Source organism: Falco biarmicus, chromosome 3 (genome assembly GCF_023638135.1).
Source record: "Falco biarmicus isolate bFalBia1 chromosome 3, bFalBia1.pri, whole genome shotgun sequence".
In the NCBI taxonomy this organism is placed as follows: domain Eukaryota; kingdom Metazoa; phylum Chordata; class Aves; order Falconiformes; family Falconidae; genus Falco; species Falco biarmicus.
The window spans coordinates 107,191,905-107,215,384 of NC_079290.1; the positions used below are offsets into that span (position 1 = coordinate 107,191,905).

A 23,480-nucleotide genomic window follows, 5' to 3' on the forward strand; every position below is an offset into this window, starting at 1 on the left:
TTATCTATATAACCAAACTGTGTAGTTGAGCTGCATTTGTATTACTATACCTTGAACAGATGATTGCTGCTGATTTTAGAGTAGCTATGTAAGGAGAGAGTCAAGATCATAATTATTTCCTTCCCTTTCTCCTGTTCCCTGGGAAAAAAAAAAAAAAAAAAGAGAGAATAATTTTTACAGGTGTTTAATGCCAGAACCTGTGTTCTGAGTCCGTTCTTAAATAAGCAGCATAAAGATAAAATTATGAGAAAAAAAGATTTATTCTTCATGGGTTTTTCACTCTGAATAATATTTTGACTGAAGTAACTTTTAATGCTGTATTAGGTTTACATGGCAAGGTTTTGGTAATTGGGGAGCTGCTTGGGTGGCCCCTGTCAGAAGAGGCCAGGAGCTGCCCTGTGCTGGACACAGCTGGTTCCAGCTGGCTCTGCAGCAGACCCACTGCTGGCCAAAGCTATGCCCATCAGCAAAGCTTTTAAAAAAACATATTTAAGAAAGGATAAAACACTGCACAACAGTGAGAAGCTGGTGTGTGTGTGTGTATGTAGAAACAATCCTGTGGAGACTGAGGTGAGTGAAAGAGGAGCGGGGAGGAGGAGGAGGTTCACCAGGTGTTGAAACAGATATTTCTCTTGCAGCTTATGGAAGCTTTGGAAGAAGCCATGGTGGAGCAGGTGTTTGTGTGCAGCTCGTGAAGAGGACCACATCAGAACAGACATTTATGCTGCAGCCCATGGAAAGCCCAGGCAGAAGCAGGTGCTCCCAACAGGAGCTGTGCCTTGTGGAGGACCAGTACTGGAGCAGGGGAAAAATGTGAGGAGGAAGGAGCAGCAGAGAGGGACTGTTATGGACTGACTGCAACCCCTCCATTCTTCCTCCCTCTGCATCACTCAGGGGGAAGGTAGAGGAATTGAGAATGAAGGAGTGAGGCTGAGGCTGGGGAAAAAGAGCATAAGATGGGGGAGAAAGATACTGTTTTCATTTATCTTATATTCTCACTTTCCAGGCCTATCTTAATTTGCAATAAATAATTTTCCCTGAGGCCCATGGTAGTAATCAGTAAACAGTCTCCCTGTCTTAATCTTGATCCATGAACCATTTCATCTTACTTTCTTCCCACTGTCCTGTTGAGGAGAGGGAGCTAGAGTGTAGTTGGGTAGGCATCTGGCAGCCAGCCATGGTCAACCCACCACAAATGCTATGAAAGGTTAAGAAATAAAGCAGCAATGGATCATTCCATTCAATCAATTCTGATTTGATTGAGATTTTCTTTCAGCTGAGTCATAACTTTAATATTTCTTCTTAATTTAACCCTTAATTGTGGTCATCAGCCATTTACTTTTCTGCATTTAATGCTGCTGCCCAAAGCGGAGAGTTCTGTTCCCTTTTTGAGTAAAAGTACAGTAAGAGTGTTTTATACTGTGACTTAAATCTTTAGCTGAACTTGTAGCATTGCGACACAGTAACAGTAAAAGGTGGTGAATATATAGTTGTGACATGCTAACTATTTATTTATTGTTCTTTTGATGATCAGCTGTGAGTAGTCATGGTGTGGAGATCTGGGCTAGCATCAGAAACCACCAAATCCCATGAAATTCTGCTACCGACTTAGTTGAGGTAATTGAAGAAACAGAGGAAAACAGTTAACTGCCATGTACGTAGTGTGGGGAAGAGCCAATTTCATTATGTATTTCCCTTGATTAATATGTATATGGAGTAATCTAAAACCGTGTAGTTAGTTTGCCAGCTACGTAAATTACAGCAAATGTGCAAGTACTATACCCTAAAAAGCGTAACAAATACCTTTTTTAGATGCTGAGGTGTTTTTGTGGTAGTCAAATACACTTTTATAATGTAATAGTCAGCCTTTAAGAGTGCCAGTTGTTCACTGCCATTCCCTGCCTCCAGCTGGTGGCTTCTGACTATTCAAGGAAAGATTCTCTAATCAAGGAAATACACCAAACTCTGTCTTCAAAAATAGGACCATAAAAATCATCCTTCTAAATACAGATTTGCAGTCCTAAATTAATAATTGATTTCTGAAATTTTGATCAATCCACTGAAGTCTTTGGAAACTGCTGAATGTGTTAGTATGTCTAAGAAACCAAGAACCTTTAAATCTCACTGAAATTTGTTTCAAAAATCTCACCCAATATTTGGGTTCTCAATCTATTTTTATAGCAATGATTTTTTTCTTTTTTTCCCTGTCAAGAATAATACCTGATGTTGGATTTGTAAATACTCAACAAAAATTATTTGAGGTACAGTACCAGATGAAATAGAATCTACAGGGAAATATTTATTTGAAGCTGTACAACTCGATTCTTTTTTTATTAGGGAAGTCACTGCTTTAAGTTTGTGCAGCCTTTGACAGAACTTGGAAAACACAAGGAGCAACTAAATGAATTACACATCCCTATTTGTCAGCTGTATCTCCAGTTTGATGAAATCTAATAGACTTAAGTTGTTGGAGAGGTAGTTCTCAATATTATGTTTAATGTGTGTTTTCTGCTTTATACCCAGCTGTAAATTGAATATATTGAGTACCTAATGGCTGTCATGGTAAATTTATTCTTATATTTGGACTTAATTAAGATTTAAAAACCTATCAGCACAAACAAACAAAAATGTCCACACTATTTTCTTTCACTGGATTTGAGTGTATAAGCTATCTTTTGACATACATTGCATCTGGAAACTGGGAACTGAAATGTGCTGTTTCTGTCGTTAGCAATTCTGGATTTGCACTGGCTGATTTACCAATCCCTAAGGGAGATAGAGCCAGAATCTGGATTTGACACCCTATATGGAGCAGGAGATGCTTTGAGCAGCCAGCATGGTAAGTAAAGATAATGGATTAGTTGACTGCTCAGCTTTTTAGTTAACTCAAAAATGAAAAAGTATCCTTGCATAGCAGTAAAATAACTTGAGTGTATAAGAAACTGCCTTAGCAATGCAAACAAGCAGTTCTTAACGGATTCTTTCTTAGCACAGTGCCAAATTTCTCACAATAAATAGAAACAAAATAATTTTGTGACATCGATTCCATTTTAGAAGAGAAGTTATCTCTTGCTGGATTTCTTTTCAATTATTTTAATCAGGCAAAACATACTGGTGTGCAATAAGATCAACAGAGTTCAAGTAATAATTTCTAGTCTTAATTAATTTACCAAGAATGAAATAGGGCCCAAAATTTTAATCTCTAGTCCATATATATGGATATATAATATCCATATTATATCCTTCAGTAATGTTCAGAAATACTGTGGTACTTCACATACTTGTAGTAACTGCTTTGACTGCATGTGAAACTGGTCCCATAAATACCACAGTTGCAGTATCTTCAGTTGTGGGAGTGCTAGTTTCAGGAAAAATCAGAAATATCCAGCCACGTAGGCTTTTACGTCCATGCAAGAGCCATTGTACGTTGATGTAAAATACTCAAGTATATGATGTGGACAGAAATTTGTGACGCTTTCCTGACTTAATAGTCTCCTGTTTCCTGTTGTGTCTGATTTGTAGTTCTTGGTGAATGAACAGCCAGCAAGTTTTAACGTGCGTGAATTACTTGGATGCTGGAGTAACAAGTTCTGGTACTGCCAGTCCAAGCAGCAAGAGGTTAAGGGTCAAAAAACGTACTTCAGAAACACTCAAGACCTGATTTGACTTTTGTTTCTATTTGGCTTATTATATTCTATCTAAAGGTGGTAAATTTGAGTTTTGTTTGTTTATGTTGCAATATTTGAAACATTGGAATTGACAAAGCCTTACTCTGTATCCATAACACTAGCAGATCTAACGCTTTCTCTTGATCCCCGCATTGCAACAAAGAAGTTTTAAGAAAAAAACACAAAATACTCCTGGCCATGTAATAAAATCACACGTGTCTGTGACTGATTTGACTGTTCAAATTTGATGCTTCTGAGGAGGCTCTTCGTTGACCACTTGGTAGTTTGGACTACTTTGTAAAATTCGTGAAAAACGAGCAGTTGCTTTTGCAATCCATGTGCAAATCCTGTGTGTGACTCATGCAGTTTAATCAATTAGAAACAAAATATCTTGTGACTCTCTGGATGGGGTACCATATGTTGCAACAGAAAAAGAACACTTTGGAGGAGGCAGTTGAGATGGCATTGCAGAGAAAACGTAGATGTGTTTTGCTTTAAATATTAGGGCTTCAAAACAAAACCCAGTAATTCTTTAACAGTTCACTGAGCTAAAGATAGTTTTGGGGATTCAAGGCATCCTGTAATTACAGGCAGTCAACCTAGTTTTCTAGTCTTACAGTGTCCCTACTTGGGTATGCATGTTTGTGTGCGTGTGGACGTGTACTTGTGCTAGTTGATTCATTTTGCTGTGCCCTTTAGGAGGACAGTATAATATATGTACAAATGATTGCTTTATTTTCCACCATTTCAAAACATTCCTGTGTCCTGTAAAAAGATGGAACAACAAAGTGACCGTGCAACAGTAAGAGGTACGTTCATCCTAGCCATCCCTGTCTCCCGCTCCCACCCTTATTTTGGTTTACACTGGCATGCATAATTTGCAAAAGATTACTAGTTCACGCAGTTCTATTTTGTCCTTTTTTCAGTTGTTTTGTAGGCTCACCAAAAAAATGAAAAATTTAACACCTAAAAATATGAAAGGTATCCCAAATTTGCCAATATTAAACAAATACATCCTCTCCTTTCGGATGGCTTATTCCAAGGACATTTCATTACCAGATCTTGGGGTCACACATAAAAAATAATACTCTTCCTTTTGTGGGACAGTGGAACAGAGGACTGGCTGTAGAGTTCTTGCACGGTATTTCCAGATGTCATCCTTCCACAAAAATCCTAATCCAGATCAGGCAGATGCTTCATTCCTGTTGCGCTTTGTAAGTGAGAATAGTAGTAGTAGTATTACTCTATATTCTCTACTAAGGCAATGGAGATAAATTTCTGTGTGTTTTAAAACTTGAAATCTTTCATACAATTATATATTTAAGTAATCAGCCTTCTATTAAAGGGAGAAGGATTATAAACTGAGATGCTTTTGATCACATATGAGGTCAGAGGAAGCAAATGTGCACCTTTGGGACTTGGTATTTTTCATATTTTTTGACTTATTCACAGGTCAAGTTTGCCCAAAACAACGTGCCTGTTTGTGGAGGTCCCTTAATGTGACCATTCCTTCAGCAGGACTTCATGGCCTACAGAATTCCAGTCTTATTCTTGCATATCCCTTAACTACAAATGCTTTCTGTACTTCGGGTTCAGTGATTAGACAACATCAGCTGCAGCAGAGTATGAGGACCCCACTACTCTATTGTCTGAATTGTATTTAAGAGTACAGTGGTTTCATGCTGCTGGGATTTTGAAGAATTAGGCTTTTATTTTTGAATTTTTACATTGAGTTTCTAAGGGCTGTGTTGAGGTCGTGTCCAGAGTGATTTCTTCATAAGATAGCATTGTTTTTCTGAGTGTTCATGGCAGACAAATAGCGGGACTTTTCAGAGTTAACTAATGATCATTGATTTCAGTGAATGAGTTGTGTGTTTGGTCAGGGACATTGGAATAATTGGGACTGAAAGGCGAACTAGATGAAGTGAGGCAGGGGGGGTAGAAAGAGTGGGGAAAGATGCCTAGCAGACTAGAAGAAAGGTGGGAAGAAAGAAAAGGGGGGGGGGGAAAGAGGGAAACTAAGAACACTTGATGAGCTATTGAAAGATTCTCTTCTTTGGCCATTGCTCTACTAACTTCTCTTCTGATTCTTATCTCTGCTTTTGGAGAGAAATGTTGTCTAACTCGGTATCTTAGGAATAACTTCTGCTGATGGGTAAATGAGGAGATCCTTGAGGCTTTTGTGCATCTCTGCCTATAGTATGGATATAATCATGCACTGGTGGAGAGTTATCCAGTCTTTATTCAGTATGGATGAACTGTCAGTGAAAGAGTTCCAAGACGTTTTGTTGTTAAGTAATAATGTATGTGTAGCCATTGTTTAAATGTGGATGTTATTCCATATTTGAATACATGATAAGGTCCACGCCCATAAAAGGTGAATTACATGTAATTTGACTGGAAAGCCTCTTTAGTTGCTGTTTAGTAGCATACTTCTCATGCTTACAAATTAATTCCTAGTAGTCCCATGGTATTGGCCCAGCAAGTAAGCTTAGTATCAATGCAGCTCTTTGGGGTTTTTGTTTTGTTTTTTACTACTAGTGATGTATTTTTACAACATTTTTTGTTGTGGTATTTATTATTTTCCAAGACTCTTTTTAAAAAAGAGAATAATGACTACTTATAAGTAGGGTTAGATATATTACTAAATGGACTCAGAGTAGCAATGTTATCTCGGTTATTTCAGTTTGCTACACTAAAGCAATGCGTGCATGTTGAAGAATGTTCTCCATATCCTTGAAGTTATTACAAGACATCACAGTGTAATAAAGAAATTTCTAGGCACTGATATCAGTGACATAATGTTGCTAGTTGTCCAGATTGTTGTAATCCCTCTGTTTTACATTTGCTTTGTATCATCACATTTCTGCTGCATCAGCTAAAGTATTTTTCATATTTCTGGATTGAAGAAATTTATTATGCTACATGTCTTAAATTTAGGGGAATTTACAAGACTGAGTAACAAGCTTTCAATTGAAACCAGGGCTAGGAGTGTAGGAAGCTTTTGTATTAAGCCATCCCAAATGTATTGCTGGTTTGTTGTTTAGAAGATTGGAGCTGTAAAATGTTCAAGTTTTGGCTCCTATTGTTTTTAGGTCACAAGTACTTAGCCTTAAGTATTCTGACATCTAATTCAAGCTTGTCACTATTTGATACTTTTTCTTCCTTCACCCACTAGCTCCACTGTGTTCCACTAAAAGTGTATCCAATAATAAACTTTCAAAAAAATATCACAGTGGATGAATGGATTGCTGCCTTATTTTACCATTGTAAGTATTCAACTGATAACTTTGGATTTTAATAAGGAGCAAAACACTCTTAGGTGAAGTAGTAACTGATAATTGTAGTTGGTCATGTAAGCAGAAAGATCCAGTTCAGGTAGACTTACATTAAAATTACTGGCTAAGCAGTATACAAGACAAAGAAGACTAGATATCCGAGACTGGAGCTCACGGAATTGTAGGCAGTTTGTTTAATAAAAAAAAGTAATCAAGAACAGCTACTCTTCACATCATCATGACATAGCTCTGAGCTAACAAAAAGTTGACTGTATGTCTAAATTTAATCACATAATAAATGCTATAATGGATTAAAACGGTGTATGTAACTAAATAGTCTGAGGGGAAAAAATATTTTTTGACGCTCCATGTCTAAAATGTTTTGTTTATAATAGTACTGAAGTTTTCTTTATGGCCTTGATGATTCAGGTGAATACCTATTAATCTGTAACAGAAATAACTTGAGCATAAATATTTTGGGATTGTCCTTTTATTGGCAGTGCTCAATTTGATTAATTGGAGTTTTAGATTCATCAGTAGCGAGAAGGTTTATGTGATGAGAAAGTTTATCATTTACAGGAATTTATACATTGCAACTTCAAAAAAGGGGAGGGTAAACATGATGATTTATCTTTGGAGCATGCAGGAGGGCCAAGCCAAAACTGCATCTTTTCATATTTAGTTGGACATGTTATAATGTAAGGATTCAGAGTTTTATACCTGCTAAAGCAGGGTGCCTGGGAAGAATGTCCTGTTTTCTCCTCGCTATTTCTTAATGCAAGAAGCTCTTTTTAGACTATTTGACAAAAGTGAATGTGTAACTTAATTCAGGAACAACATCAGATGACACACAGGCTGTCATATGTTAGTTAAAAAAAATAATTGTTACCATAACAACTGACTCACTACTTGTATTTCCAAGAGAGAGTATCTTAAAAGAAAATGTAATAGGTCAGTCACATGCATGTGACTAGTGTTTTTGGTGATAAAAGCATGAACTATTTTTTCATGGGTGGCAAGAATGATTTGGCTTGGGTTTGTTTTTTTTCTTCTTCCTCAAGTAAGGAAGATCATGTTTCTTAGATGTTCATGTCTCGGACTGGAAACAGCAGTGAGTAAGTATGTTTAAAAACAAAAGAAAAATTGCCAGCCATGAATACTCAAATTTCTAATCATATTGGGGAATACTCTGTTTGGACAGCTGACCAGACAGAATCTATATTAAACAATACAATAACAACGCTATTGTGTGCCATTATGGTGTTGGGGTTTTTTTGTAGACTTAGTGATGTGAGTTTTTTTAAACTTGAAGACTCAGAACAGTCTATATTTTGATTCATTGTTGAGGACCTGATTCCACTCGTGTTTGAAGTCAGTAGGAATTTTACCTTTGACATTTGTGTTTGCATGATCAAGCCTTAACATGATTCATTTTGTATTTTGTGTCAGCTTCTCTGAGCTAACTTCAAAGCCCGGTTCCCCATCCATGTTTCCTACTTCTCTGCTGAAGCCCTCAGTGCTAAAACTCTTGACATCATCAATAGAGGTAGCCTGAGGATCATCAAATACTTCTTTGAAGACTTGTTAGTAATTTCCACTACAGACAAATATTCTGCTGAAAAAAAGGTTTTGACTCTACCTCCTCTTTCCTGCAGGCAGTGATAAAGAATTTCTGCAAAATCAGATTATTTTTAATCTGGCATTTTGTATGTTCTCCTGGGTGGGGGCAAAGGGAAACTGCAGCTATAATTAGGTTTCTCCTATATTTTATTATTTAGTTTTACTCTTATTTGGCCTGTGTTTCAGCTAGCAGTTTCTGCTGCTTTTAAGTAATAGATATTTATTGTAATTTTGATAATTTTATCTGGAATTTTATGTGAACACATCACTCTAGTGATTACCATATTTCAAAAGTAAAGAAGCCTGACTTCACATATGACATGGGAAAAGTAATATTAGATTTTTGTACTCATACAAGTTAGTCATCTAAGGAGAAATAATTTTTCATTAGTAACAATATATAAATTTAGCATCTTGAACTATCTACAGTAACTGTATTTTCTTAACAGTTTCTATTTAGCTGTCTTAAAGCCTGAAAAGACATTTATTTGTGTTTCGTAATGAGAACCTGTTAGAGCCCACAGTTGGGCATTTCTTTGATGTACGTGCAGCCTTTCCAGAGAATGACTGCTTCCCATTTATTTCTCAGTGCCATAAGGCAGTTGCTTGAAAGAACAAATTAGTCTTAGTGTATGTGAGTTCTGTGAATTTAAACGTACACGTTAATTCCCCTGAGACAAGCGTCAGGACAAGAGACCCAATATAATTACATAGCCAGAGCACACTGTCTCATGGTTGTTTGTGGTATCTCAAGAGATCTCTGTTGTACTTGATGGAACAAATGTGGTTATATAGTACTTCACTGTTAGTCTCATGAGATTTTGAAGTATTGCTAGTAACAGAATTGCAGCATCCGCTTTTTCCACCGCAGTTGCTTAAAGTGACACTGTTTAGGTTTATAAGTCCACAGACTGAGCAATCTTAATATTTTAAAAGTAATAGGGGAAGTCTGCATTCTAAATATCTACGTGCATTTTAAATCTACTGCTCAAATAATAATGAAAAGATTATTTTAAAGGATCTAAAAGAAAGATGTTGACTGTTTCTTCAGCTGCCTCTTTAGCAGCTGGAATAAAATGTTAATAATGCTCATCCCAGGTCTTTGTTGCATTGCCATGGTTTTATATGAACATTTTAAAAAAATATAAATTGGTATCAGAAGCACCGTTATAGGTACCTACAGAAATTGCTGTGTTTATTTTGAGTCTATTTGCTGTATATGCACAGTAATCTTTACAAATTTGAAGGATCCTTTACGTAAGAACAGTATGTACACATTTTTTAAAAAGTAATATTAGAAGGGAAAAGTTAGAGCATGTTTGACAAGAACAGGTATGAGGGTCCACTGACTTTGCTGCTGTATGTACATACAACTGTATGTAATCAGAGACTAGAACCAAGTTTCACGAGCCCCATACAGGTGTCTCTAATATCATCCCTTTCTTTTATGTATTGAGGATGTTTTGTAGCTTTTATTTGCTCTCTTTTCTCACTTCTCATGGACCTCTCCCTCTGCTGGAAGAACGTGTCATTTCCAGATGTTAAAACAATTATTGTGTATGTCCCTTAAAGTAGGAATAGATATAAAAACTATCACCACGACCCATTGTTATTTTTTGTCTATGAGGAGGAAAAAGACCAGTGAGTGAACCTGCTTTATTGACAGGTGACCTAACAGGTGATGAAAGGGAACAAAAAATACTGGGAACTTGAGTTGACCAACCTTGGGGAAAAAATCAGTTAAAAACAAACCCATGGTCACCTAAACTTTTTTTTTTATAAACCCATGTGAAACTTTAGAGTAATAATTTTGTCAAGGTTCCATAATTCCAAGATTTCAGTAAGTCATGTGAATGTGGGTTCATAAAATCTGATCTCAAAGACTGTCATCTGGCATGCAGGTACGTTTCTGTTGCTGTTTCAGTGCAACAGGGTGAGCTCTTTCACTGAATGTTAGATACACAGTCACAAAAGAGTGTCATTTGTGTTGTAGATTTTAGGTTTTTCTTGCTGGACCATCTTTACAATTTTTGCTGGACTGTGCCTCCTGCAGCATTTTCCAGTATTGAACAGAGTTCGCTGTGCAAGGATTGTATGTTTTTGAGGAATGAGTTACATTGCAGTCAAGCTCAGATGTATTGACTTCTCAATCTTGGTTTAGCAAAGCCTTTCATAAACCATCTAAGATGTTTTAAAGGCAATAAGATTTAAGCATATTTTTACACATTCTGCATCTGGTAGCTTGTGCATGAAGAACCAGTGCACGCAGTAGTTGAGGCATTCTGCATGAATACAGGAAGTTCAGGGTTCAGTGTAAGTTAACCTTTGCTGTAACACCTGAAGCTATTCTGATCACTATGGAGTACCTTAATTATTTCTGTCTCTAACCATTTTTTCCATTGGTGGTAATGTCTGGATAATGACAGCTCGGGCACTGAGAGAGTTAGCACTTCTTTGCATTGCATGGTTCACCCTTACCCTCACACCTCCTCCCCAATCCCGCCCACTTTTCCATAACAATTTTGCGGTTCTCATCTGTGGTTTTTGTAATCTTAATATTAATGAAAATATTCATTAAAATAAATATGCTATAATATTAGGAAATCTTTGGGGGAAGGAAGAGAAGTCCCGTTTGTACTAGAATGTGTATAAATGTTGGTAACTTGGCTCACCTTTTAGACAAATGTTAGTATACTGGCAGCCTTACAGAAATATATATAAAAAGAAGTAATTATGAAAAATAGCTTACAGTACTGTTTTGAAATAGTAGCTAAATCAGTTTGTTAGATTCCTCTCTATAATCTCTAGTACATCTATAATCTCATTTCACAACAACAGGGCAACAAAGTGATGATTAACATGTTTGCTGATTTTGCAATTAGAAACCTTGGGCTAGTCCTAAACATGCTGATTCTATTAGGCTTGTAAGGAGTGCTGGAGATGTTGCACTAATTGTGCTAAAAGGGGTCCCAGCATGTGTCAAGCACATCCACGTTAACTCAATTTAATAAGGCATCGCTTTGGAGTTAAAATCTAACTGTACAAGTCTCTTACCGGCTTTGCTTTACTGCAACTTCTATAGCGTATGATATGTCTCCCAGGTAATTATGTTATATTGAGAGTTGTTAGTTATTTTTTTAAAAAAGATAAATTATTGAGTGGGAAAAGGAATTAAACTTCCATGTCAAAGTTCTTACTTTGTCAACAAAACCCACAAAGGACAACCTAAATAAAATTTTAGACTTACCAGGTTTTTATTTTTACTTGAAGATGCTTCTTGCTGATGTCTGTATTTCTATGTTCTCATAAAATACAACATTTTGTTTTAGTACTTTTAATGATCAGGATTTCTTTGCTTTCATCTGTTCTGCTTGTATATCCAGTCTAAATGAAACAAAGCTTTGGTCCCAAGCATTATGAAAAATATATATTTAAAAAAAAAAATAAAAAATTGTCCCCTGGTAGCTACACAGAAGTAGAAGCCACTTCTGAAAATATAGATGTGATGTAGTGATGACCTTTTAAGAAAACTGTCATTAGAGTTCAGTCGAGTCCAGAAACTTCTAGCATACTTTATTTTGACCACTCTAAATATTTACCTCTCTAAATCATGCAATAAAATAATTCCAGATTTTGAATTTGACCATATAGAAGGACCATTCTGAGCCCTAGTAAAAGTGATGTTCATTTCAGTTATAAGCTTAAGAAAATGTAAAAACAAACAAAAAAATTAATATAAAATGCTTTCCTTTCTTTGGGGCTTTGTTTTGTTTTGTTTTGAACTTTCAGATTGGCTGCTCGGCATTTTGCTTAAAAGACAAGCCAAGCTCACACATATGGAAGGTTGCCAGATACTCTAAACCCTATTTTGGTTAAATTACAGTACCCAGATTTTGGTAACAAAGCACATTGATTTTATATTCAAAAAGATTTTTATATTTAGTCTGTTAACCTTTTGTAATTCCCACCCACAGCTTTAAACTGTAGAACATTTTTATGCTAATTGTTGTCAGTAGGGTATCTGCCATGGCCCCTTGGTAATTTAAATCCATTGAATTGTAATGCAGGTGCCGATAATTGCAGAACTGTTATTGTCTGACTGGCTGCTGCATATATGTCTCAAACAATTCTTTTCAAAGTGGATATGAGAACACTTTTTAAAAAAATCCCATATTTGAAGATCACCTTACATCATATTTACAATGAAAAAAAAAAAGGGAAGAATTTTTCCTCTCATTTCTAAGACAGTTTTGCCTACTTGCAGTTTTAAAACCAGTCTTCACTGTGGCAGATTTTAAGGTTCAACAGCTATTCTGTAGTTTTTAGAATGTCGGGTTTTAAAATGTCTGTTAGTCTCTTTTGCTTCCAAAATTGTAGGAATTTTTGTCTTGTAGTTTCTGAAAGTATGGTTCTTTGGTGGAACGTCTTAATCCAGTGAATATGACTTGGGAGTGGGAGGAAAAAAGGGTTAGTGTTCTGAGCCCAGATCATCTGATTGATACTGGACAGATTACTTCCTTCTAGTCTTGCTTTTCTCAGTATGAAATAATGACACTGCTTTACCTTTAAACATCTCAAAAAATTGCATCTAATCTGAACTGTTATAGCCAACAAAAATCTGTCCTGTAATCTTAATGAGCATGTGTGAATGTGTTTTCTATCCGTAAGAAAACTTAATATTCTTTATTTTAGTAAGATCTTCATTGTATTCCTCATAAGATCTACGTAGTGCAGAGTTAATGATTATGCAATAGCACTTTGTTTGGAATACACAATATGCTAAAGTGCTGCCTGGGAAAATATTTTAAATACAGAGTAGTCATTACTCTTATTAAATGATTATAATTTTAGTGGGTTTGATGAACCCTCCCTCTGAGTGAAGTCTTTGTTTCCACAGAATGCTTTAATATGGATGAGAGTCATTCTCACGAGAAAAAAATCTTTGGTTGACTGAAGTTACTATACAGAGAAAGAAGGTAAATTTAGGGTAAAAAATAGAAGCTTTTTGTAGTCTTCACTCTAAGATGTTTTGGATTATTTTTTTTTAATTAAAAACATTTGAATTCAATATTAATGTCCAAAGATCAAATTAAAAAGGTGTTCTAACAGTTTAAAGGCGGTGACCAGTAGTAGTGAACAGTCATTGCTGGAAGCTGGAGTTGCAGTTCCTGACGGGAGCAAGGCTTTCACAGCAGAACGGGTTTCAGGATTCAGGATGGGCTGGCTGGTTTTGTCTCCCCTGTTGCTTGCTGTACAAGTTTGGTGGAGTTGTTGTTCTGTAGCTGTTGCAGCACCTAGTTGTGGTAATTGAGTAACTCCAGTGGGTCTGCATTAAGGTTGTCCTGGTTTCAGCTGGGATAGAGTTAATTTTCTTAGCAGTTAGTGCAGTGCTGTGTTTTGACTCTGACGTGAGAACAATGTTGATAGGACACTGATGTTTTTGGTTGTTGCTGTGTGGTGTTTATACTAAGTCAAGGACTTTTTGGTTTCTTGGGCCCTGCCAGTGAGAGGGCTGGGGGGGCACAGGACACTGGGAGGGGACACAGCCAGGACAGGTGACCCGAACTAGCCAAAGGGCTATTCCATACCGTATGGCGTCATGCTGACTATATAAACTGGGGGAAGAAGAAGGAAGGGGGGGACATTTGGCATTATGGCGTTTGTCTTCCTGAGTAACCGTTACGTGACGCAGCCCTGCTCTCCTGGGGATGGCTGAACACCTGCCTGGCCATGGGAAGCGGTGAATGAATCCCTTGCTTTGCTTTGCTTGCGTGCGCAGCTTTTGCTTTACCTATTAAATTGTTCTTATCTCAACCCTTGAGTTTTACATTCCTTCCCGACTCTCCTCCTGTCTCTCTGGGTGAGGCGGAGTGAGCGAGCGGCTGTGTGGTGCTTGGCTGCCGGCCAGGGTTAAACCATGACAAGGTAGAGAACGCGAGATTCACTCCTGCATCCTCATGCCTCTTTATTTGTCTGGACCTAGTTACTGAAGTTCTAGGCATCTGGACACTTTCTTTTTGCTTCACCCTGAAATAGTTAGTTTGCCTTATTTTGAAGCAAAATGAATTAATGTTGCAAATACAAGAAAAAAATTTCTGTGGAGGTTAGATTGCCTACAGTGTAATATTCACATATCTTAGTGAATATTCAGATTTAATTGGCTAAAAACTTCAGCAGTGAATAGCTAAATTGGAGTAGGGCTTCTGCTCTGCCTGGGAGTTAGTGCTCCTGCTGGGGAACAGTCCATTTAATTTTTTTCAGGTCCTGTTGAACATATATATAATAAATCTCTTCTTAAATGATTAAACTAAATTTGTCTGATGGTCTTTTGATCTGGAGAGGTTTTTGTACTTCTGGTGGATAGATTTATCTTTATCTCAGTTACATGAGTAAGATAGTAGTATGAGCCTGTTGGGATAAATGAGTGCAGCTTTTATTCATATAAACATACATTCTAACTCATGGTACTTTAAATCCCTTATGCATGTTGTCTGTGCATGAAAACTTAAAGGCATCCATTAGAAACATAATTTTGTGGAATAAACCCTAACTGGAGCTACATACTTAGAATTATTGTTGACTCAGCCACCCCGGTTCAGAATTTTTTTTATCTATAATTCAATTATACTGGTGCTAGTAACAGTTCTTTTTTAATTGCTTCTCTTAAGTGTTAACAATGCATGAGGATGCGGAATAAGTCCTTTACCCTGTGGCAGGGCAACTTGGGCGCAACAGTGTAAACTAAGAAAAATACAGAACCCTTAGCTCTTAAATGCTTTGGGGTTTGTCAAATTAACCTAAAACCTTGCTCTGACATACTGTTGGGGTTTTTGATAATTGAAGTTAGCTTTGCAAGATACTAACGGAACAGAATTTTCTCAGTTAAGAGTTGATTTCAGTCTCAGTGTCTTTGTGGTTTCATGTTTTTCAACCAGCAGTGAAAGCAAACTATTTGTTAGATATGTTGTCTGTGTTTTACATTAGGGAAGTTTGGGGCTTGCTATTGGAAATGTGAAATGTGTTTTCCTTATGGAAACTAGTGGTCTAGCTGTGTGTGGTTTATTTTTATTATAGGTAATTTGAACACCATTTTCTAACATTGGCTGTATTTTTAAAGCAGCACTAAGAGATAAATTCACCTCATAATTGTTTTACAGTGTGTGTGTGTTTAAAAAATGGGGGTTTGATATAATAGAATACCTGTTTTGGAATGTTAGTAGCTTCCCAGACAGGATTTATGATGGAAAAGAATGAAACTATTTAAGTGGTATCAACAGGCAACTGTACTGTGTTATAGTGCTACCTTTGCAGTTTACACCTGATGGAGTCCTTTCAAATGATGCAAATGGACACTGATTTAGCCACTAGATGTGCCAGCTGTAACTTTATTCTGCTGGCATCGTATTAGGTTGGTAGAAAGTGTTGTTTAGAAATAGGCTTGTCAATCTGAAGGTTGCACTAACACTTAGTCACCGAGTTTCAAACAGTTACCAGTCCCAAAGGTAATCTCCAGCTGAACTGAGACTGGGATTTTGTCATTTCAAAACGCTGGCAAAACATAGTATTCTTTTTAAAAAAGTTTTAACCCAATTGACAACAAGCTCTCCTGTGTTAGCAGCCAGGTGTAACCACAGATGTCGTTTAACTTTAGTTTAGGAAGGAATATTTTTGTAAAATACAAAAATGAACATATATTTATGTAATTGGCGATAATGACATAATTATATTACTGCATATGTTGCTATGTAGTTTTTAGCATAAGACCTATTGAAATGTAGCCCTAAGGAAAGATAAATTTTGAAACTGAATTAGGAGACCTAAAATATCACAAGTTGATACTTGCTGCTGTTGTAAGGAGAAAGAAATAAATTATTTGCTTAATTCTAACAGTCGTGATGTTTGCTGTGTAAATCGTTTCAGCATTCCTCAGTTTTACTGTGTTTTGCCTGTTTGCTGAGTATTGATAAATGGAATTTGGCAGCAGAGCTAAACTACTTCTTTGAAAGTGTCTGGCAATACATGTATTCCCAGTGACCAACAGAGGACATATCTTAGAGAAAAGTATACATATCAAAGCGATGTGACTATATCTACTTTTGTGTAATGCTCATGTGGTGTCTGACAGTCTAAGCTGAAGTTTCTGTATCCTACTTCATGCTGCTTCACCTCGAAAGGTCCAAAGTAGGTCATACAGGGTGCTGAGAACTCTGTTGTCCTGTAGTAGAAAGTGAAGGTGGCTGTCAACTTTTCTTGTCATATCACACAGAGAAGACAGTGTTGTTTGGTTGTTCTTAGGTGTTGATAATCCTGTAATGCGGTTTAATAATCTTTCATGGGTTTAACCTTTTATTTTATAGCAATGATTAGTTCCATAGCAACAGTTGATTCCATTTGCAGTCATAGTACTTAGCTTCATAAAATCCAGCCTGGATTTGTAATGTTAATAATAATGGCTAGGCACCAATATTTGTGTCATGGAGATACAGATTCCCAAATACTACTTCTTGTATTACTCTTATGTTGATTCCTACTGTGTACCAGATTCAAGAGGTTTGCCAGCAAAACCCATTTTGCAAGGAAATTCAGTTGGCACCAGAACTCTGTATGGGAAACGGACAGAAACATCAGAACACTAAGGCAGCAGAAAAAAACATTAAGTGTTGAATAGTCTTTTGGAATAGGAAGTACTGGTAACTGGCTGAGGTTACAGTACAGAACGTACAGACCTGTCTCAAAACAAGTATTAAATAGGAGAATGTCTGTTAATAGGGACACTCACAGAACAGACACTTGACCGATGTTGGTTACATTGCTTAGAATGCTGGGGAAGAATTTTTTAGTTACTGCAGCAGTGATTGTGGTGTAAGGTCCCATAGAGAATGAACTAGAAGGGAAATTTCAGTAGGATGTTCTTTCATACTTTAATGAGTCTGCAGGTGGAACAAACAGTGCTTTTCTTTCAGAATGCTTTTTGAAGAGCACTGAGCAAAGGCAAACCTGCCCTTTAGAAACAGCCCACTGTTAATGATACAGAATAGGGAGGGAAAAAATTCCACATTGGCTGCTCTCTTTTGCCATAGTATAATTTTTCTTAATTTGAATTTGCAGAGTTAACAGGTATTTTGTATGAACCTCCTCTTTGCAGAGCCCTGGGGAAGACTCAGAAGAGTTACATACTTAGCCCCTTTGAAACTTTCCTTGCACTCAAATGATACAGAACACCCTGAATATGAATGCCCTAAAATCCTGAGAGATCCTAACCCCCTAAAACTTACACACTGTGTTCTGTTCCTTGGATGCATAGTATATTTTTGGTTACAGAAATTAATCTGCAGTCCATAATGGGATTTTTTAGAGCCCTCCTTTTTTAGGAATGTAAGTGCTAATCACCTCTAGTATGCTTTCTGCAAAGAAATTTGAGGTGTCACCATAGCATAGGTATGTGTTCTAGCCTTAATCAGGGTGTATTAAAAAATACAGTAATGAAGATGATTCAGAGTAGGCTAATAAACTGCCAGTGCTCCTTGTAAATTCTTTCAACTTGCGCACAAGTCTTTCACTGCTATTGTTACCATACTGGCAAGGGAGACTAAAGTGTCGCGACAAAGACATTGTGAGTTACACTATGGCCATAGCGTGAGTTTTAGCATCCCAGCTCTGCTGTTAAGTGCTTAAGTTCTGCAACTGTGTTGTCAGAGTATTTTTTTTATACTTTGAGTTCTGTCCCTCAAGACTGCTGAAATGAGCAGTCTTGCCTTGCTGTTTCAGATATGGATCAGTTAACTTTTTTTTCAGATTCTGTAATCTATGCTAAACTAAATGGTGCAAGACTCATTTAACAGAAATTCTTGTGAGAAGACATCCTTTAACATACTCCTTTCTGCCATTTTACCTCATGAATGCTATAAATGAAATAGAATCAAAATTAGGTTTTGTTTGCATACACATTTTGCATATACTAATGTGTTCATACATGCACTCATACTTTTTCGAAGTTTGGCCTCTGTAGTGGTACTAACTTGACCATAAATTAATACAGTTTTCTTACATACTAATATGAGTGCATTCTTATAGGTATATTGCACTTGATAATTTTCTTTGGGATCATTATAGTAGTGAAATAGTCCTCAGTAACTTGAGTTAATATCAATTTATTTAGCAAAAGTTAAATATATTTTGCTTTCTACTGAATAGATCATCTCTCCTTTTTTTTTCTTTGCTTTTTTTTTTTTTCTTCCTTAATGAACAAAGCTCTTCAGTGAATTGACTCTAACATTGAAGACTAATGCGGTGTGTCTGGTCACCTTTAAATGAAATGTCTATTACCCCTAGGACCAATAATTCTTTATTTTTAAAATAGTTCAGTTAAATGAGGATGATATTACAGCACTTAGTCTGCTCCACACAGATAATAACTATCTGCATGATGTTAACAAACATTACATCTGCAACTGTAGAGTTACTGTCTTGTCATCATTACCAAGGGGTTGTTCACCGCCAATATTTTTTCCTCCCTTTTCCCAACCACCCTACAGCTTCTAGCTTAATATCCTACGCAAGTGATTAGTGTGCTGTAATTGAATTGGCTGTAAAAAGATAATTAATTGATACTTCACTCCAGAGAGGTCAAGCTGCCCTATCTTGAATGGATGTTATGAAAGTAGTCATCCTGCTGGCACTTACCCCTTGAAGGTGGTACATAATCTTTGTCTAGCTGATAGTAATAGTTGTTACAATTAAAATTAACATGAAGGGAGTATTTAAGGAATGATTCTCTGATTTGGATGCTTTGGCCTCACTTTGAAAACATGTGAAACTGGAATTATAAAACTTATTGGGTCGTTCTCTGGGCAGTATGTTTTTAATGCCCAGAATAATCCTGTCTCACTTGCTGTCTAAACCTTTTTGCCATCTTACAGTAATGTGGGACAACAGAAATATGATTATGGATGTGTAAGGTTTCTGAGATGACTGATGTGAAATCCTGTCAGGCACCTTGAAACCATTGATCTTAAACCTTTGAACAGTTGCTTATTTTGAGATTATTTCAGCTAAAGGTTGGCATGAAGAATTCTTTTAATAAATGGATTTTCTGAATGTAGGACTTTCACTGATGTTTAAGAGGCTCTTAAATAAACAATGTAGCAAAATTCTACAAGTGACTCTTGGAAAAGATGGGAAGACTATAAATGAATGTGGGAGTTAGGTTCACTCTCTGCTATTATTTATTTGCTTTGTGTACTTACAGCTGTATTAGAGAAGGATTGGGTGATGCAGTAAATCTTCTGTAGGCATAACAGCTAGGGCACTTACTCTTTTTAAAGACTATTCACCTAGTGACAATCAAATAGTTCTGCCATTCTTAGGAAGCGAGGTATGTACTGTTACTTCCCAGTGCATCCGTGCAGGGCGACTTGCTGAAGGTTGTACAATGAATCAGGGTGCGAATTCAAGAGTTCTTTCCTTCTAGTGCTTCCTCAGATCACATGACTGTAGCAAATGGATCTTTACTTGTTACTGTAAGTATCTTAACAGTCACTGCGCTAATAAATACATATGGGCAAACCTCTTGAAGGCTTGTGTCAAACACGGAAACGTTTGCACTGGAAATACTCATCTCTTGTTTCCCACGGGGTCACTGATGTTCCTTCTGTGCACTGTTAAAGAAGAAAAGTTGAATGGGCTCCCTTATTTTTTGAACTTGATTTCCCATCCTTGATGACAGTTACATTAGCCTTGTGACTATGGTGCACTAACATCTTCCCAGTGCTAAACATTTCTTTTGAACCTGGGTGCCATAAAAGCTATCAATTAATAATAATAACTTTTAAAAAAGAAGAGGTTAAATTTAGTGACACAGGAACCTTTCTGAAACTCTTAGTGCGTAAAAACCTGGAGTTATTCTGTAAGCAGTGGTTCTCATTCATTGCCCAGAGAATAAATACTGCTACTACAGCAAAAGCTAATGGAGAGAAAGATGTTATTTACTGTCCTTGCAGAGGCAAAGACTTAACTCTTATCTTGCCATATAATGATAAAGTTACAGCACTGTGGAGATAACTGCAGCATTCACAACTAGAAATGTCTTATTTCAAGGTATTCTAGCTAGCATAAAGTATTACATGTAGAATATTATCTTTCTTTCACACCTCACCCCACAGAATTTGAGAGAAACACTACCATATTTAGATTTCTCCCTGAATTATTCAACAACAGCTTTCCAACACAAAATATTTCTGCCAGGGTGGGAAATTACCTACGAAAGCATTCTTCTGTCTTCTGGATTGTAATATAAAATGTTTCTTCAAGTTTCCATTCATTCAGAACATGACCAAAGCAGACTTCTTGCAGGTTTTTCAGGGAACAGAAGTCATTTAATTGTGAAATTTGAGTTCCTGCAGGGTGGGTTTGTATAAAATTATCATGAGTAATTGCAGTATTATGTAACTGTTTATGTTGGTTGTTACAAAAATCATACAAGATGGCATCAGTTGTTACACCTGAATGAAAAGGTGTAATTTTGTGTAATGCTGTCAGCATAACTTCTTGGGCTTTGCAGTACTTCTTACAGTGGGACCCTGAAGAATACTTCAGAAAAGGAGGAAAAGTAAAAGCTATTAAACTTCTGTCTATGCAACCTTAATGTAAAATACTGTATTTGCGTGGATCCAATACATGTAAATGAAGAAAACAAGAGTGTAGGCATTTAAAAATTCCAGGAAATAGTCCAGAAAATAATTTTTTCTACTAACTGAAGGCTTGAAACTGTTCCGGGAAAATTATAGAGGAAAGCCTAGATCTAATCAAACTGAGAATGTGCCCATTCCGAAAGTTCAGGCGTACATAACTATTTATTTCACTCCCTGTAAGATTTTAGTTCTAAAAAAGAAAGAGCAGATAAGAGTTTCAGATCAGACAATTTGATATAACTTCTGGTTTCAAATTCTATTGACTGAGTTGTACATTCTGGATTTTACCTTTTTTTATCATTTGGCTTGAGTTACTATATAGGGGTTGCTAATATTTAGTGACCAGGATCCAGTTTTGTTTATAGAAATAAATAATAGGAAATCATGAAGAATCTTAATATATGTAAATCAAAATCTACCACATTCAAGTGCTGATGATTTTGCATTTGTTCTTAAGTTATGAATGCAAAGGAAAACACTAGCACATCATAAATTACACCACTTTTGGCACTTTCCTTAAGCACTACAGAAATTTTTTTTTTTCTCCTGTAGAAAGGAGGCAAAAAGCCAAGTGGCAGAATATCTGCTGAGAAAGCTGAGAAGATGACAGTCTCGCAGGAGAAAATGGAAGACAGCAGGTACGTGTGAATCAGTATTCCTTACTGCTCAGCTGGAGCATGTTGTCTGCTGAAAGAAGTTTTTGTCTCTTTGCAATACACCACTTCTAATAATTGATTTTATTCACTTGGACAAATGATCCTGTCTGTATCTTAGCTGACCACTGAAAAATAATACTGCCTTTCACATTTTATGCTGAAAACATATTTTACTGCTTTATAACCTGGGCTTGTGCTCACAAGAAACATGTTTCTCAGTCCTTCAGTTTGAGAGTGTTTGGTGTCGGGTCATTGAGCTGTTTGGGGTTGGTTTTTTTTAATATCTGGTCTTGGTTTTTTAGAGCTTTTCCCCCTTCTTTCAAACGAAGTAGGTGTGGGAGATTTCACTACACCTTTAAAATCGCCATCAAATCTGCAACCTGGTTTTTCAGCTGTTTTGCAGTCTGCTCTGATTTCTGTGTTCCTGTGATTTACACTGATTAATTACATCTAACCTTGCTAGTTTAAAATGGGTGTGTTTAAATGAACCTCCATAACTCCATTACACATGGTGTAGATAGTTAAAAAGGAAAAAAAAATTAAATAGGAAAGAAAAACTTCTCTGCTCACTAGGTTAGTCAAGTTTTTCGAGGGTGATTTGAACAAAGGTAGCAACATAAAAAATCTAGTTTATTTAAGCATGAAAATCCCTGCTCTCTGGGAAAAAAGCAAAACAAACAACTAAAACCCACTAGTTTGAGTTTACTGGAAGTCTAGAATGGAATTAGGTGAAGCAAACAGTATATTATGACCCTTTGTGGTGTTAATCTATCAGAAGTAAACTCCAGCTGTAGATTTTCAGTGCATGATCAGCATGCTTTCTGTCCTTTTACTGTTTGAAAACAACACCACCAGCATTGCATTCTTCTGCCTGATAGGAAAGAATTATCTTCCACTGTTTCATGATTACAGGCTCAGGAAGGTATAGGTGTTTTATTTTATGTATACTCTGTGGTTTCATATTACGTTCCGTGTTGAGATTTATAGACTCAGTATTTAATGAAAGTGGAAATACCAAAATTCTCTTTGAACATGTATCTTCAATTGTGGATGGAGAAATGGCAAATTCCGTCATGTGGGAACCAGCTAGAATTATCAATATCATAAAAAGGAATTAGGATGTAATCCAAAATCCCTCCTGAAGTTGCATCCTTATAGGTTAAAAAGAGAGAAGTTAGAAATAACTTCCATGAGTGCAATTAAATACAAATTGCAGACTGCCTAGAAATGGTTCTACTTTTACCTGTTGGAATTCAAATTAGCTGTTGAAAAGTTTCTGTGATTTGTTTCATAAAAACTTATGTGACATCTTTCAGGTAGCTTCCTGTTTCAACCCCTCAATAGTACTGACTTTGTACACTGACTTTAGGAAAGTGGTTGGTTGTTGTTTTTTTTTAATCAGGACAGTCTGTGTAAAATAATGGGGTTTAATGCTGCAAATAGAAGCTACACATCCATTTCTGACTCTGCAACTCAGAAACTTAACTGCAGTCTGTAAAATCTTGACTGTAAGCTTTCCTTGCCCAGTGTCAAGGAACTTTTAAATCCTCTTACCTTGTTGTAGGGAAG

General features: G+C 36.6%; 1 long non-coding RNA gene across 9 annotated transcripts in view; it reads left to right on the forward strand.

Moving 5' to 3' along the window:
* Window positions 1-23,480, forward strand: part of LOC130147083 (uncharacterized) — a 189,602-nt gene that overhangs the window by 14,482 nt on the left and 151,640 nt on the right. For 4 of the 9 annotated variants that reach the window (XR_008821103.1, XR_008821102.1, XR_008821105.1 and 1 more), the window contains 2 exons: window positions 639-2,839; window positions 21,808-21,893. This is a non-coding gene — a long non-coding RNA (uncharacterized LOC130147083). The remainder of the gene's footprint in view (window positions 1-638; window positions 2,840-21,807; window positions 21,894-23,480) is intronic. The other 5 variants (XR_008821108.1, XR_008821110.1, XR_008821104.1 and 2 more) reach the window with 5 other exon arrangements.